This window comes from Sus scrofa, chromosome 4 (genome assembly GCF_054392235.1).
Source record: "Sus scrofa isolate SSC_HxYL_T2T_F1_AM1 chromosome 4, Sscrofa_HxYL_maternal_Yorkshire_Landrace_v2.0, whole genome shotgun sequence".
NCBI lineage: Eukaryota > Metazoa > Chordata > Mammalia > Artiodactyla > Suidae > Sus > Sus scrofa.
In genome coordinates this window covers 103,558,325-103,574,420 of record NC_139386.1, presented here as the reverse complement: position 1 = coordinate 103,574,420, position 16,096 = coordinate 103,558,325, and positions in this window count along the sequence as shown.

Sequence of the window (16,096 nt, the reverse complement as noted above, 5' to 3'; positions counted from 1 at the left end):
CCATGAGCTGTGGTGTAGGTCACAGACATGGCTCAGATCCCGTGTTGCTGTGCCTGGTGGTGTAGGCTGGCAGCTGCAGCTCCGATTTGACCCCTAGCCTGGGAACCTCCGTATGCCTCAGGTGCGGCCCTAAAATGACCAATAAATAAATAAATGAAAAGATTTTACATACATATTTTGGTGCTGATGATTTTAAATCTGTGGAACATAATGAAGAGGCATTCTGATCAATTCACAGATTAGGTAACTGAGGCCGTTACAAGAAACACATCTCACATGGCCACTGCTCTCCATTAAGATCATAACCAGTACTGTACTTGCATTAGAACTTAAAAATTAAGCATGAGCACTTTGAGTTAGGTGTACATGACAGCACCAACATCTCCCACACACTTAGGCTTCTCCTAGCTGCAGGAGGAATGCCAATTACAGAATTATGACAGCAGTTCTGGCCTACTCCAAACCATCCTCATTCAGCAAGTTTGTTCTTTTTCTGTTCTCCGCTGACAGAGCTACTTTAAAAAAAGAAATAATTTTTGCAAACATTTGAGGCAGCTCAGCCCTCTGGCATTTAGCATAATAGGACTCTGCCAGAATAATCTAGAAATCTGTTTTCCAATGCTTGTATAAAAGTTCTGGAGTTTTTTATGATTAAGTTTTGGGGGTTGTTATGGCATAAGATTAGGCCAAAAATGTAAATATAAACGTAGGCTCTGACTTGCCCAAAATAGTATATTTTGAATACCACAGTTTTATTTTATATTTATTTAGGGGCTTAAAAAAAAAAGTCAATATGGGAGTTCCTACTGTGGCACAGTGGGTTAAGAACTCGACTGCAGAGACTCAGGTCACTGCAGAGGTGCAGGTTTGATCCCTGGCCTGGCACAGGTTGAAGGATCCAACACTGCCACAGCTGTGGTTTGGAGTCAGTCCCTGGCCCTGGAACTTCCATATGCCAAGGGTGCGGCCATTAAAAAAAAAAGTCAATATGGGAGTTCCTGGTGGCCTAGCAATTAAGGACTCAGCATTTTGACTACTGTGGCTCAGGTTACTACAATGACTTGGGTTTGATCCCTGGCCCCAGGAACTTCCACGTGCTACGGGCATGGCAAAAGATAAAAATCTATACGATTTAGAGTACTAACCAAGTTCACTGCATACTTAATTTTAGCAGCTTTCTTCATAAGATCGATGCACAATAAAATGTCATATTAAGCCTCTGTTTCAATGTTCTCGATCTTTTCAATCTCAGGAACCCCCCCCCCTTTTTTTTTTGTTTTGTCTTTTTGCCTTTTCTAGGGCCGCTTCCTGCGGAACATAGAGGTTCCCAGGCTAGGGGACTAATCAGAGCTATAGCCACCGGCCTACACCACAGCTCATGGCAATGCCGGATCCTCAAACCACTGAGCAAGGCCAGGGATCAAACCTGCAACCTCATAGTTCTTAGTCGCATTCGTTAACCACTGCGCCACAACGGGAACTCCAGGAACCCCTTATACTGAAAAATTATTGAGGACCCCAAGATTTTTTTAATAATGTGGGTTATAGCTATTGACTTTTACCATATTAAAAATTAAAACCCAGATATTTTTAAACCATTTATTAATTCATTTTAATATAAACCCATTATATGTTAATAAAATAAACCCATTATATGTTAACATAGGCAAACATGTTTTAAGAAAAACAACTACATTTTCCAAAATAAAAAAATTAGTAAGAGGATGGCATTATTTTATATTTTTGCAAATCTCTTTAATATGTGATTTAAGGCATCTGGATTCTCCCTCATATCTGTTTCTGCATTCAATTTGTAGTGATATGTTATTTTAAAAGGTTGAAATATTTGAAGAAAATTCAACCTTACACAGACACATAGTTAGAAAAAGAGGGAATATTTCAGGGGCTTCTTCAAATGATTGTGGATATCCTTCTTTGACACTACACCAACACAACAAATAGTGTTTTCGAAAGGTTAGTTGCTATATGGAATATGAAAGCATATCAATGAACTTTTCTACATGAAAACCTATTACTCTATCATGCACTTTGAAGAGGTAGTTTACCCACGCTTATTTTGTAACATCATGCATTGGTCATGGACTTCCTGTGTGGCTCTCAACATCATGCATTGGTCATTTGAAAAATATTGGGCCACTGAATTACCCAGGTCTTCCAAATGTTATCAAACTTCATTGTATAATATGAAAATATTACATTTGTGAATATGATCTCATTGGAAAACGTTTAAGTTCTGGGAAGCAGTTAAGTTCACAGTGGCAGATTCAACCTTCCCAAAATTCCTATATTTGTTTGAAAGCCCAGATTTTATTATTGGCACAAATCTGATCAATTGTTTTTCTTGAAGTGATAGGCTCACTTTGCTCATTTTTGAGAAAACACCTGCCATTTGCCCATCTCTCAATATCCATAGATTGTCAGTCATTATTTCAAGTAAAAATGGTATGCCATGACCAAAAAAGTGGCTAGTTCAAGCCACAATTCAAACAATCGCACAAATACTTTCCCACAAAACAACCTTCATAACTTGGTATACAGCAAGAGTGCTTATGTGCACTTATTTCATTACCTAGCACATCAAAAACACATTTAATGAAAATAGTTTTTCCTGCTTCATCAAGAACAGTCTTAAGTGAAACTGGCCTTTCTTGTTTGCTTGCTTGCTTTCTCTCTTCCTTCTTCCCTCCTTTCTCTCCCTACCTCATTCCTTTCCTTCTTTCCTTCCACCCTTCTTTTTTTCCTCTTTCTTTCCTTCTCCCTTCCTTCCTTTCTTCCTTTTTCACTCTTCTTTTCTTCTTTCTTTCCTCCTCTCCTTCCCTCCCCACTCTTTCTTTCTGTAAGTTCCAGGCAGTGAAGTATACAATGACTACTAGCATACAGTTTGGTGCCACTGTTTAATTTGTGCTAAGGGACAAGCAGTTTTATCAACCATTGCTTTTACAATATCAATGCAATATCAACAGGGTGGAGGGGGAGGCATATTACATCAAAAATTTTTCTGACAGTTGCTTAACCCTGCAACTACTATAGCCACTAATATACTGTACCACTACAGTAATCACCAACTACTATACTCAGCAATATTCTTTCTATCTTAAGGTCAGCTGATTAGCAACCTTAATTCTGTCTGCATTCTTAATGCCCCATAGACCATCTAACATGATATATTATTCATAGATTCCAAGGATTCTGATCCTAATGTGAACATCTTTTGAGAGGGGGGCATTTTTCAGCTTACCATTGTTAGTTCCACCCACACTTGAATTAACATCTCATAGACGGGCAGGCACCATAGCACAACACCACTATTATATGACCCTTATGTGCTTTGTAATTTCCCAGTGTTCGCTCTTTGTGACTCCCTAAAGTGGTTCATAATAAAAATTTTTAAGTGAAAAAGACCTAGGGGGAGAGATTAATTGGGTATACAGTATTCGAGTCCAGAGCTAGGCTTGGAAAAGATTGAGCCCAATGGTGTTACATCCGGGAAGAAAAGGGCAACCCGAGTCCCCAAGACCAGCCTCAAAGAACAGAACACAGCCTAGAGGTGTGGATGTTAGGGGTGCCCTCACTTACAAAACACAGTGATGTTTTGGAGTTCCCGTCATGGCTCAGTGGTTAACGAATCCGACTAGGAACCATGAGGATTCGGGTTCGATCCCTGCCCTTGCTCAGTGGGTTAAGGATCCAGCGTTGCCGTGAGCTGTGGTGTACGTCGCAGACTCGGCTCGGATCCCGAGTTGCTGTGGCTGTGGTGTAGGCCGGCGGCTACAGCTCTGATTAGACCCCTAGCCTGGGAACCTCCATATGCATTGGGAGCAGCCCAAGAAATGGCAAAAAGACAAAAAAAAAAAAAAAAATACGGTGACATTTAGAACATCTAATGTCCTCTTACATAGAACTGCCAACTGCCTGGATTCTGGTTTCTAGAAAAGAGAAAAGCAACATGCCAACCATATCCCTAGCATAAGAGTTACCGTATATGTGTTTCTACTATCTCCCTTAGGTTTAAGTCTTTTTTTAGGGTTGCAATAGTAGTAGGCACTCAATTAATATTACTACCGTGTGCCAAGGACAGTACTGGGTAGGAGTTTAATTCTCCTCTTCACAATGAACTTGCAGCGTAGCTAACAATATCTTCATTGGACAGGTGGGGACACTTGTCCAGGGAGTCAAGCCACACAACTGGTGAAGCTTAGATTGAAATGCTGGTTGCTTTGGGGTCAAAGTCAGTTTCTTTTCATGACATCACACTGCCTTCTTCATTAAATATCTTTACCTGCTCCTTGATCACAAATTGTTCTCTTGTGAGAATTTGCCATGGTATTATGTTCTTTATCATAACTTCTGATTTGTGTGTTTGTTTATCTTTTCTTTTCTTTTTTTTTTTTTTTTTTTTTTTTGGCTTTTTAGGACCGTACTTGTGGCATATGGAGGCTCCCAGGCTAGGGGTCAAATTGGAGCTACAGCTGTCAGCCTACACCACAGCCACAGCAACGCAGGATCTGAGCCACATCTGTGACCTACACCACAGCTCACAGCAACGTCAGATCCTTAAACCACTGAGCAAGGCCAGGGATCAAAACTGCAACCTCATGGTTCCTAGTCGTATTCTTTTCCCTGTACCACAATGAGAACTCCCTTATTATTTATTTATTTATTTATTTATTTATTTATTTATTTAGGGCCACTCCTGTGGCATATGGAAGTTCCTAGGCTAGGGGTTGAATTGGAGCTGCAGTTGCCAGACTACATCATAGCCACAGCAACATCGGATCCAGGCTACATCTTTCGACCTATACCACAGCTTGTGGCAACACAGGATCCTGAACCCGCTGAGCAAGGCCAGGGATCAAATCTGCATCCTCATGGATACTAGTCATATTCTTAATCTACTGAGCCACAACAGAAACTCCTCATCATGACTTTTATGAGTGTTCCGTAATCCAAGAAGTTAAGCCATATTATGTAACCAATCATTTTTCCATTGTTGAAAATTTTGTGATAATAAATAAAGTTATGGTGAATGTAAGTAAAACTTATTTTAATGGAATGATCCACAAGGGAATGAATCCAGAAAGATATATTATGAAATTAAGATACACTTTAAAGTTGATTTTCATATAGATTAAAATCATTAATCTTACTTAACAAAAAGAAATATTTGCCCCACACAATTAAAAAACACCTAGAAAACTGAATCATTTGAGCTCATGTATGTCTTTAATTCATTTCTAGAATTAAATTATTCATCAAGGAAGATTTAAACTGAATCTAGGAGTTCTCGTCGCGGCGCAGTGGTTAACGAATCCGACTAGGAACCATGAGGATGCGGGTTCGATCCCTGCCCTTGCTCAGTGGGTTAAGGGTCCGGCGTTGCCGTGAGCTGTGATGTAGGCCGCAGACGCGGCTCGGATCCTGCGTTGCTGTGGCTCTGGCATAGGCTGGCGGCTACAGCTCCGATTCGACCTCTAGCCTGGGTCGAGAGCGGCCCACGAAATAGCAAAAAGACAAAAAAATAAATAAAATAAAATAAACTGAATCTACATAAATACTCTGTTGTCCAAGCCTTTAAAAGTAATGGCTAACTGCTCTTCTACTGTTCATATTTATCCTAGAGACACAAAATAATTTTTAAATTAGGTATTTTCTTTATTTGGGGATATTTTCAAGCACACATGAGAAAATAAGAGCTAGCAAAAATTAGATCAATTGCAAAAGAACAAAGGGTGGGGGAAAAATATATACATGTAAGAATAACTTGATCCCCATGCTGTACAGTGGGAGAAAATAAAATAAAAAAAATACAAAAAAAATACAAACATACATGCAAACATAAAAAAAAAAAATAGATCAGATATGGTCCAGTCAACTCAATATTTTATTTCATGAAAGTGATACTAGAGATCATTTCCTAAGAATGTATGCTCGCTGTCCTTAATAGGTCTCAAAATGTTCAATAAGTAACACAAAATATCACACCCACTCATTTTTAAAACAAAAGCGGTTTATCTCACTGCTTATTTTTTAATAGGAAGCATAAAAGGACTGTCTATAGATGGTGGATTCAACACAAGTGTTTACCTTGTATAAATCCCACTAAAATGGCAATAAAGACATATGTCTTTAGGAACAAATAGAATGAGAGAAAAGATAACAGCAATAAAATCTTGAAAGTTTAAGCTTGTGGTCCTTTACCTAAGAATTCTCCTAAATCGGATATTACTATTTCTGTGATTATGTCCCCTTTTCTTTCCCAATGTGTTTTTTGTATTTCTCTCCTTCTCCACCTTTTATCAGACTTGCCAAAGGCTTGTTGGTCTTTCAAAGAATCAGTTTTTGGAATACAATCAAGCATATTGTTTGTTATTTGTTTTCAACCTCATTATCCCTTTAATTCCATCCTTCTGCTTTTTTTAAGGGTTGTTGTTCATGAGCTCAGTAAGAATTACAATCATTATAACACTTCCGGATGATAGTGAAAGCCTGTTTCTTCATCATCAGGCATTCAAATACATTTGATGATTTAATACAACGTACACAAAAATTGCTCGGAGTAAGTAAATCACACAGTTATATTTTTTTCAGATTTAAGAGTTGTTAAAGGTTTAGCTTAGATCATATTTCTGCATATATATATGATGGCTAAGCCTATCCTAAGAGCTAAAAACACAAAACTCTTAACAAAATCGGATGTGTAATGACCAGATAAACTCACTCATTGCTTACCTGGAAGTCAAGGAAATGTGGCAAAGAAAACTATTTGTAACAATTCAGTGTTACAATCTATCTATTAAAAAACTCATCTACTCCTTCCATCTTTATAAAGGTGAAAAATAAGAATTTAAAATGTAAAGCAGAGGCAAGACGTATTAACCTGTGAAGATATATCTTCAATTATGTGTCTTTAGGAGCCCCCACCATGGTGCAATGGGTTACGAAAGTGTCTCTGCAGTGACAGGAACACAGTTTCCATCCCCGGCCAGTGCAGTGGGTTAAGGATCTGGTGTTGATGCAGCTGTGGCATCAGTCTCTGCCTGGGAACTCCATATGCTGCAGGTCCGCCAAAAAAGAAGAAAAAAAAAATGTGACTTTAAATTGATAGAAAAAAGGAAACAGCATTAAAATAGATGTTATACATCACTATATTTATGCAGTAGCTGTAGCCCTAAACATAAAATTATCCAGCAGTGCCAAGGGCATGAGTATTAGTATCAAGAATTATTATATCCAGATTCAAGTTCTAGTTGAAAATAAGATAACATTTGTTATTGAACTAAGCCTTTAAAATCAGAAATATTATTCAATAGCCACATGCAAGAGTTGAGGGAAATTTGGGGGGAAGCGGGACCAAAAAAAGCACTGAGAAAGAATTTATTTTCTAGAGAACTCCGCCAATATTACAATTAAATGTTTTAATTAGATAGCAATTTACTTGCTTTCTTGTAACATGTCATCTTCTCTTGTTTGTGTTTTTACAGTTTTGCATATATCAAACAACAAAAACAAGCCAATTTTATATTTTATATGATCAGTATATTATAGCATTAGGATCAGACCAAAAGGAGTACCTGCTATGGTGCAGTGGGTTAAAGGATCCAGCGTTGCTGCAGCTGCATCCCAGATTCAATCCCTGGCCCAGGAACTTCCATATGCCATGAGTGCAGCCATTAAAAAAAAAAAAAATCAGATTAATAATACAAACCCAAATACTTATTCTTCAAGTAAGTATTTGGGTATGCTGATTTTTTAAACTCCCTACAATATTACAGCGAGTTCTAGAGAATATTAAAATGTGAACAAAAGCCTTTATCTTACAGTAGGTATAAACATCAATTATAAAGAAGAGATACAAATCTTTTTTAGTTAAAATATAATTAACGTGATTACAAAAACATTTCCAATAAAGCAGAGGCAATAATTATATTGCTTGTAGTTCTATTTAGAGTTCATTGAACAATTAAAAACAACTTCAAAAAGAAATACAAAGACAAATCCCTATTATAGAAATGAAATAAATACAAGCTATGTTTAACCCTTGGATATTGATGCAGTATTTGCTTTTCCCCAATCTAAGCTTAATTCCTATGGCATATACAGGGTGGATTGGAAAAGTAAGAAGCTAAAAATTGGCTATTGCAGAGTTCCTGGTGTGTGGCATATGAATCATATAGTAACAATAGAGTTGAAAGGGAAAGGCATTTTGTTTTTTGTTTGTTTGTTTCTTTGTTTGTTTTGCATTTCAGGGCTACACTTGCGGCACATGGAGGTTCCCAGGTTAGGGGTCCAATAGGAGCTGCAGCCGCCGGCCTATTCCACAGCCACAGCAAGGCAGGATATGAGCCAAGCCTGCAATTTACACCACAGCTCACGGCAGTGCCAGATCCTTAACCCACTGAGTGAGGCCAGGAATTGGACCCGAAACCTCATGGTTCCTAGTCAGATTCGTTTCCACTGCACCATTACAGGAACTGCAGGGAAAGGAAGTTTTCCACGACAAAACTGGCTTTTCCTCCAGTCTTCTCCATCTCAGTTAACGACAGCTTCACCCTGCTGTTCATTCAGGCTACAAAACCTGCTATCTTTCCCTGTCTTATATATCCTTCATCCAAACCACCTAATAATGTCAGTCTCCAGAATCCAACCACTTCCCCACCATCTCCATCTCCCTAACTAAGACCTCCCACCTCTCACCTGGATTATTATAAATGCTCCTATCTAGTCTCCCTGCTTTTTGCCTTTGCTCTCTGCAGTTTATTCTCAACTCAGCAGCCAGATCAACCCCCTCCTTAAAGCTCTCCAGTGACTTCTCATCTCATCCAAAATAAAAGTCAATGCCCTCCCAATAGGGTCGAGCTTTTCCCAAATTTCTGTCTTTCCCCCTCATTGCCTCAAAGTACAGCTACTTTGCTCTTTTATGAACAGATGACTCCCACCACAGGGGTTTTGCAAAACTGCTCTTCCTTTGACCTGAAAGGTTTTTTACTTGGGTACCACATGGCTTATTCCTTCCACTTCGTTGAGGCTTGTGCTCGATGTCCACTTCTCAGTGAATGATTCCCTGACCACCCTATTTATAACTACGAACTTTATACGCTACAATACACCTCTATCCCCCTTCTTTAAACCTGTTTTGTTTTTCTCTATAGAATTTATCACCATTTAATTACCATAAATTTTACTTATTTTGTTTATCCAATTATCCTCTCTAGACTGTAAACTCCTTGAGATGAGGAATTTCTATCTGCTTTGTTCAATGCTATATTTCCATAGCTAGCACATAGTAGGTATTCAAAAAATGCTTGTTGAAAGATAGAATACACTCTCCATATACTCCAGTAACCAGTGTTGAGAATTAGATGCTTATTATATAGGTGACTCAGACAATTTCTGCTAAGAACCACACAGAAAAATGACTTTATGGAAGTTAAATGTTATTAAATTTAGATGTTTTAACTCAATTAAAAATGCTAGCAGCATTAAACATCCACATAAAAATTAGACCACCATTCCTTTTACCTCTTCCCTATATTAAGTCTTAATGCCATTACTTTACTTCCAGAAAAGAATTATTCCTAAATATCCTGCAGGAGCTGGCAAAAGAATTTTAATAGAGATACTCTGCCTCTACATTTATTCGGTCTTCCCTCAAAAAGTTGATGCAATCCACGCCCCCTCCAACAAGAGTTTAAGAGAGATATACCCTTTTTCTTGCCCCACTTAAGGAAATGCTTTAACCAAAATTTAAGAAAACAAGAATAAATTATCTCCAGAAACCTATGTAAAGAGAGAAAATGTTCTAAGAATGTTAAAAACAGCAACTAGAGATTCTCATACTAAGTGAAGTAAGTCAGAAAGAGAAAGACAAATACCATGCTCTATCACTTAGATGTGGAAACTAAAATATGGCACGTTATGATGGAGCATGATGGAGGATACCGTGACAGAAAGAAAGTATATGTGTGTGTATGTGTGTCTGGGTCACTTTGCTGTATAGTAGAAAATTGACAGAACATTGTAAACCAGCTATAATGGAAAAAATAAAAATCATTTAAAAAATAAAAATAAAATATGGCACAAATGAACCTATCTACAAAATAGAAACAGACTCAGAGACTTGTGGTTGACAAGTAGGAGGTGGGGGAGGGAGAGGGACGGACTGGGAGTTTGAGTTTAGTAGAGGCAAACTACTACATTTAGAATGGATAAGCAATTGAGGTCCTACTGTATAGCACAGGGAACTATATCCAGTCTCTTGGTACAGACCAAGAGATGGATAATAACATATAAAAGGGATGTATATATATATATATATATATGTAGGACTGGGTTACTTTGCTGTATAGCAGAAATTCACAATTATAAATCAACTACACTTTTTAAAAAAAGTATTTGCAAAAAACATCAGACAAATGACTCTATTTCCATGGCTAGTACATAGTAGGTGTTCAATAAATGGTTGTTGATAGAACTAATACCCTCCACAAGTCCTCTAGTAACCAGTGTTGAGAACTAGATGCCTTATGCCATTTTGGGGCCTCCATACCAGTGCTAAAGCATGACGCCATTAGATTTGTATTAATATTTCGCTCCCAGCAATTGAAGAAGACATACAATATGAAGATATAAAACAATGATTTCCATACGCAAAAGATTTATGAACTGAGGTTTTCTAGTCCATTTCCTTCATTTGAAAGACAAAGGCCTGGTGAGCTTAAATCATCTCTGAAACTCATCTAGACATTAGAAATGAAACATATTGTAAATCAGATCACCTGGCTCCAATTCAGTATTCTTTTCATTCTATCATAGTACTCTCTAAACTTGAGTGTTCCTCTGACCAGGAATTCTATAGCATTTGAGTTTAAATTACTACATCACAACTAAAAAGTCTAATTTCCCAATATTATGCCCAAATTAAGTTGTGGTGTATATAGTTGTTGCTATATTCTTTCAATAATATCTAGAAATTAAAAGAAAAAAAAAACAATTTCACTATTCATTGCACATTTCATGCCATGAACAGAGGAAACTGTCACTTGCAGTATAGTATTCTGGTATAAACCTGGATTCCGCTGTTCACATCTCCACATTCAAATCCCAATTTTGTCACTTAGCAGAAACCTTAGTCTCTCTAAGCTTCAGTTTTCTCATTTTTAAAAAGAGGGTAGGCATTTCCTCGTGGCTCAGCAGGTTCAGGATCTGGTGTTATCACTGCCGTGGCATGGGTTAGATCCCTGGCCCAGGAACTTCCGCATACTGTGAGCATGGTCAAAAATAAACAAAATATAAAAAGAGAGTAACATCACCACTTATGCCATTGAGTTGTGAGAATGATGCATGGAAAGTATTCAGCACATGGCCTAAAACATACATATTCATATTGACATATCAAAGGTCACTTGCAATCTAGATATGAATAGAACTTATAATCAGATTCCCATCTTTCAGATATTAGACTTTATATTTATTAAACTAATCTCCCAAATTGAACGCTTGATTGATTTGAAACTTATTAGCAATTAGTTTTACCTAGTGCCTTAAGAAATTAAAAAATTTATACAGTGGTTAATTCATGCAACAATTCAGTAAGATTTAAAGCCAAAACAGATTAAACTGAACATTAAAGCATTTTGTAGTCTATTTTGGCCCAAAACAATGCATTTTCCCTCATTTGTGTAACCAATACTCAGTGTACCATCACCCAACATTACAAAAAGCCTGTGTTACTCATACCTTCTTGGTGGTTCAAGGGCGCCCTCTGGCTGAGTGCTAAAAAAAATTCAAAGCTAATTTTTTTTAAGCCCATGATTTTAAGTAAAATTCTTCATCAACAATTCTGTGAAGGTAATTCTTTCATTAATCACTGCTAGTAGATTGTCAGAGAAGACAAATGTCATTTGTTAGTGCCAGAATGCTCAGGTCTTATATCCCTGCAATTTACCAAGCAATTGGAAAGATAACTCATGCTATTTTCCCCAGAATTCATTTCACATCATTCAAAAAAACTGTTGGCATGAATTACCTAGATAAGTATATTGATCTCTTTGTTTGTTCTGTCCATGCAAAACTCTATACTTTATTTAACATGCCATTGTAGCACTTTGCCTAGTAATGAGTATCACCAACATTAAATATTTATTGGGTATCTCTTTGTACTGCATTAGGTGAAAAGGATAGAGAAAAAAAAATTCTCTATCTTCAAAGAAACGACAACTTATTTTCTTAAAAAAGGATGTGAACAAAGAAATATAGGGTAAGATGCCCACTGGAAAAGAATATGCTTCTCTCAATTTGCTCCTTTCTGTATTACCTCAGGAAAGTTATTTAACTTGTCTTAACCTCAGTTTATCTGTAATAGGGAGACGACACTCACCTCAAAGAAAAGCTGCAAAAGTCAACTGAGATATTTGTAAAATATTCAATATATAGTAAAAGCTCAGTAAAAGGTGGTTGTTTTTATTTGTTGATATTAAGAGAAGTCATATATAACAGCATCCTACATTAAATTTCATTTGCTTCAAATGGAAAGTTGTATAAATGAAATATTTTGTATCACTTTTTTCTTTATAGTGAAGAAAAATAAGTGCTCCTGATCAAATGCTTGGTCAAGACAATATCAAGTCATTTCTAAAGGAATTATTTCATTATTAAAAAAATAAGGAGTTCCCATTGTGGCTCAGCAGTAACAAATAACTCCTAAATAAAAAATTAAGGAGTTCCTGTTGTGGCTCAGCAGTAACAAATCTGACTAGTCTCCATGAGGACAAGGGTTCGATCCCTAGCCTCACTCAGTGGGTTAAGGATCCAGCATTGCTGTGAGCTGTGGTGTAGGACGGCAGCTGCAGCTCCGATTGGACCCCTAACTTGGGAATTTCCATATGCCGAGGGTATGGCCTTAAAAAGCAAAAAAAAAAAAAAAAAAAAAAAAATACAATTAAGACTCCCTTACTACTAATGAAATTTAGGAAAATGTATTTTCTGGTACTTACTTCATATGGCTTGTCTATTCTTTTGAAATATCTAAATTGTTAAAAAAAAATTGCGTTGCATTTTATAGTAATCGACAATGCTCACACAAAAGCAGCCCATGAACAGAATCATGATTATAAAAGTGATCTTAGTAATTTCTAGTTCAATCTTTTTTGTTCTTTTTAGAAATAAGAACTTATTATGAATCTCCTTAACATCACAAAGCACTTTTTTATTTTTATTTATTTATATTTATATTTTTTAGGGCCACACCCACAGCATATGGAAGTTCCCAGGTCAAATTGGAGCTGTAGCTGCAGGCCTACCTATGCCACAGCCACAGCAACTCAGGATCTGAGCTGTATCTGCAACCTACACCACAGCTCATGGCAATGCCAGATCCTTAATCTACTGAACCCGAGTCCTCAGGGATACTAGAAAGGTTTGTTGCTGCTGAGCCACAACAGTAATTCCTTTTTATTTTTTTAAATAAATTTTATTGGAGTATAGTTGACTTAGAAAGTTGTGTTAGGGAGTTCCCACTGTGGTACAATTGGTTAAGGATCTGGCATTGCCACAGCTCAGATTCAATCTCAGGCCCAGGAACTTCCATATGCTTTCGGGTGTAGCCGAAATAGAGAAAAAAAGAAAATAGAAAGTTGTGTTAGTTTCAGGTGTACAGCAAGGTAAATCAGTTATACAAATAAAAGAATCCTCTTCAGATTCTTTTCCCATATAGGTTATTACACAGAATTGAGTAGATTACCTTGTGCTATATCGTAGGTCATTGTTACCTATCTATTTTATACATTGTAGTGTGTATATGTCAATCCCAACCACCTAATTTATCCCTTCTGCCCCCTCATTTCCCTCTTGGTAACCATAAATTCAGTTTCAAAAATCTTCGAGTCTGTTTCTGTTTTGTAAATTCTTTTGCATCATTTTTGGTTAGAGTCTGCATATTGGTGATCTCAGATGATATTTCATTTCTCTTCACTTACTTTACTTAGGATGATAATTTCTAGGTCCATCTATGTTGCTGAAAATGGCATTATTTCATTCTTTTATGGCTGAATAATATTCCATTGTATATGTGTACCACATCTTTATCCAGTCCTCTGTTAGTGGACATTTATGTTGCTTACATGTCTTGGTTATTGTAAATAGCTCTGCAGTGAACATTGGGGTGCATGTATCTTTTCAAATTATGGTTTTCTCCAGATATATGCCAAGGATTGGGACTGCTGGATCATATGGTAGTTCTATATTTAGTTTTTGAAGGACCCTCCAAATTGTTCTCCATAGTGGTTGCACCAGCTTACATTCCCAACATTGTGGAAGGATTCCCTTTTCTCCACACCCTCTCCAGCATTTGTTGTTTGTAGACTTAATAATGATGGCCATTCTGACTGACTGATGTGAGCTGGTACCTCATTGTAGTTTTGATCTGCATTTCTCTATTAGCAATGTTGAACATCTTTCATGTGTTTTTTTGGCCACCTGTATGTCTTTAAAAATCACTTTTAATTCATCCCATGACTTTTAAGGAGAACAAGCACAAAAAAATTTTTTATTCAGTTTCTACGTGGGGCAACATAAATAGTAGAACTAAACACAGTAAAAAATATTCACTAAGAAAAAAAAAAAAAAAAAAACGAGCTGGAGTTCCCATCGTGGCTCAGTGGTTAGCAAACCTGACTAGCATCCATAAGGACACAGGTTCAATCCCTGGCCTCGCTGAGTGGGTTAAGGATCCAGCATTGCCATGAGCTGTGGTGTAGGTCGAAGATGTGGCTCGGATATGGCATTGCTGTGGCTCTGGCTTAGGCCAGCGGCTACAGTGCCAATTGGACCTCTAGCCTGGGAACCTCCATATGCCGCAGGTGCAGCCCTGAAAAGACAAAAAGACCAAAAAAAGAAAAAAGAAAAAAAGAAAACAATAGCTAAAGCTAGCTAGGCTAATGACTACATGTACTGTCTCACTTAATTCTCACACTAACCTGATCTAGGCGCTATTTTCTCCATTTACAAGTGGGAAAACCAAGTCACTAATTGGTTATGTAACTTAGCAGAGTCCTGCAGTTAGTACAACTAGCAGAATCAAATTCAGGCCGCCTGATTTGAAAACCTGCAATCTCAATCTCTATATATATTTCTATTATTTTAAAGTAATTTTCTTAACTACCCATGAGTCTGACGTAAATAAATGAATGTATAAATAAACGGGGCGGGGGGAGAGGATAGTTCTTTTTTTTAATAGAAGAATTCCAAATAATAACTATAGAAGGAATGAGGAAAATAATTACTATTAGGTAAATACCAATTGTTGCAGGCAAGAACCATCAGTGGATTCTAGTCAAAATTAAGACTGGTATGGTAAGAAATAGGATATTTGAAACTCATTGGGGCATCTCTTCATATGATATTTATTAATTACAAAGAGAAAAGTTGTACATTTACAGTGGAGAAACCCAGCAGATACACCTAAACAAAGCAACCAAAGTTAACATCACAGCCAGAAAGGTAGAATCCCTGTAATTACCGAATGTGCAGACAAAACCCTCTATGCAAATATTTTTTTACTTAATGATTTAAAGCTCTTCAATGCTTTCACTATCGTAAAGTTTGGTACCAAACTATCAACTCTGACAAAAACAACAAAATTCTGTTTGATTCGTGGTGGGTAGACACTAAGTCTCTGAAATCACTTGATGCATTTTTCCTAAGTTTTGTCTTCGTAAAAACTTTATGCTTTAAAAAATTATGATGGAGAAGGCCAGATATTCCCATTAACAATTCTTAATATTGTCTAATAATGCAAGATAAAGTTATTATGGAAATTATATTTGAAAGCTATAGTTTACAAATTCTGAAATTCTATTTTAAAATATTATTGTCAAAGGGGACTAAAATATGCCACATGTTAAAAAAAAAAGTTGAAAGGTATGTGTACCTTTAGATTTCAAATACTTAAAGCTGATTTTTATTTTATTTATTTATTTTTTTTGTCTTTTTGCCACTTCTTGGGCCACTCCCGCGGCATATGGAGGTTCCCAGGCTAGGGGGTCTAATCCGAGCCGTAGCCACCGGCCTATGCCAGAGC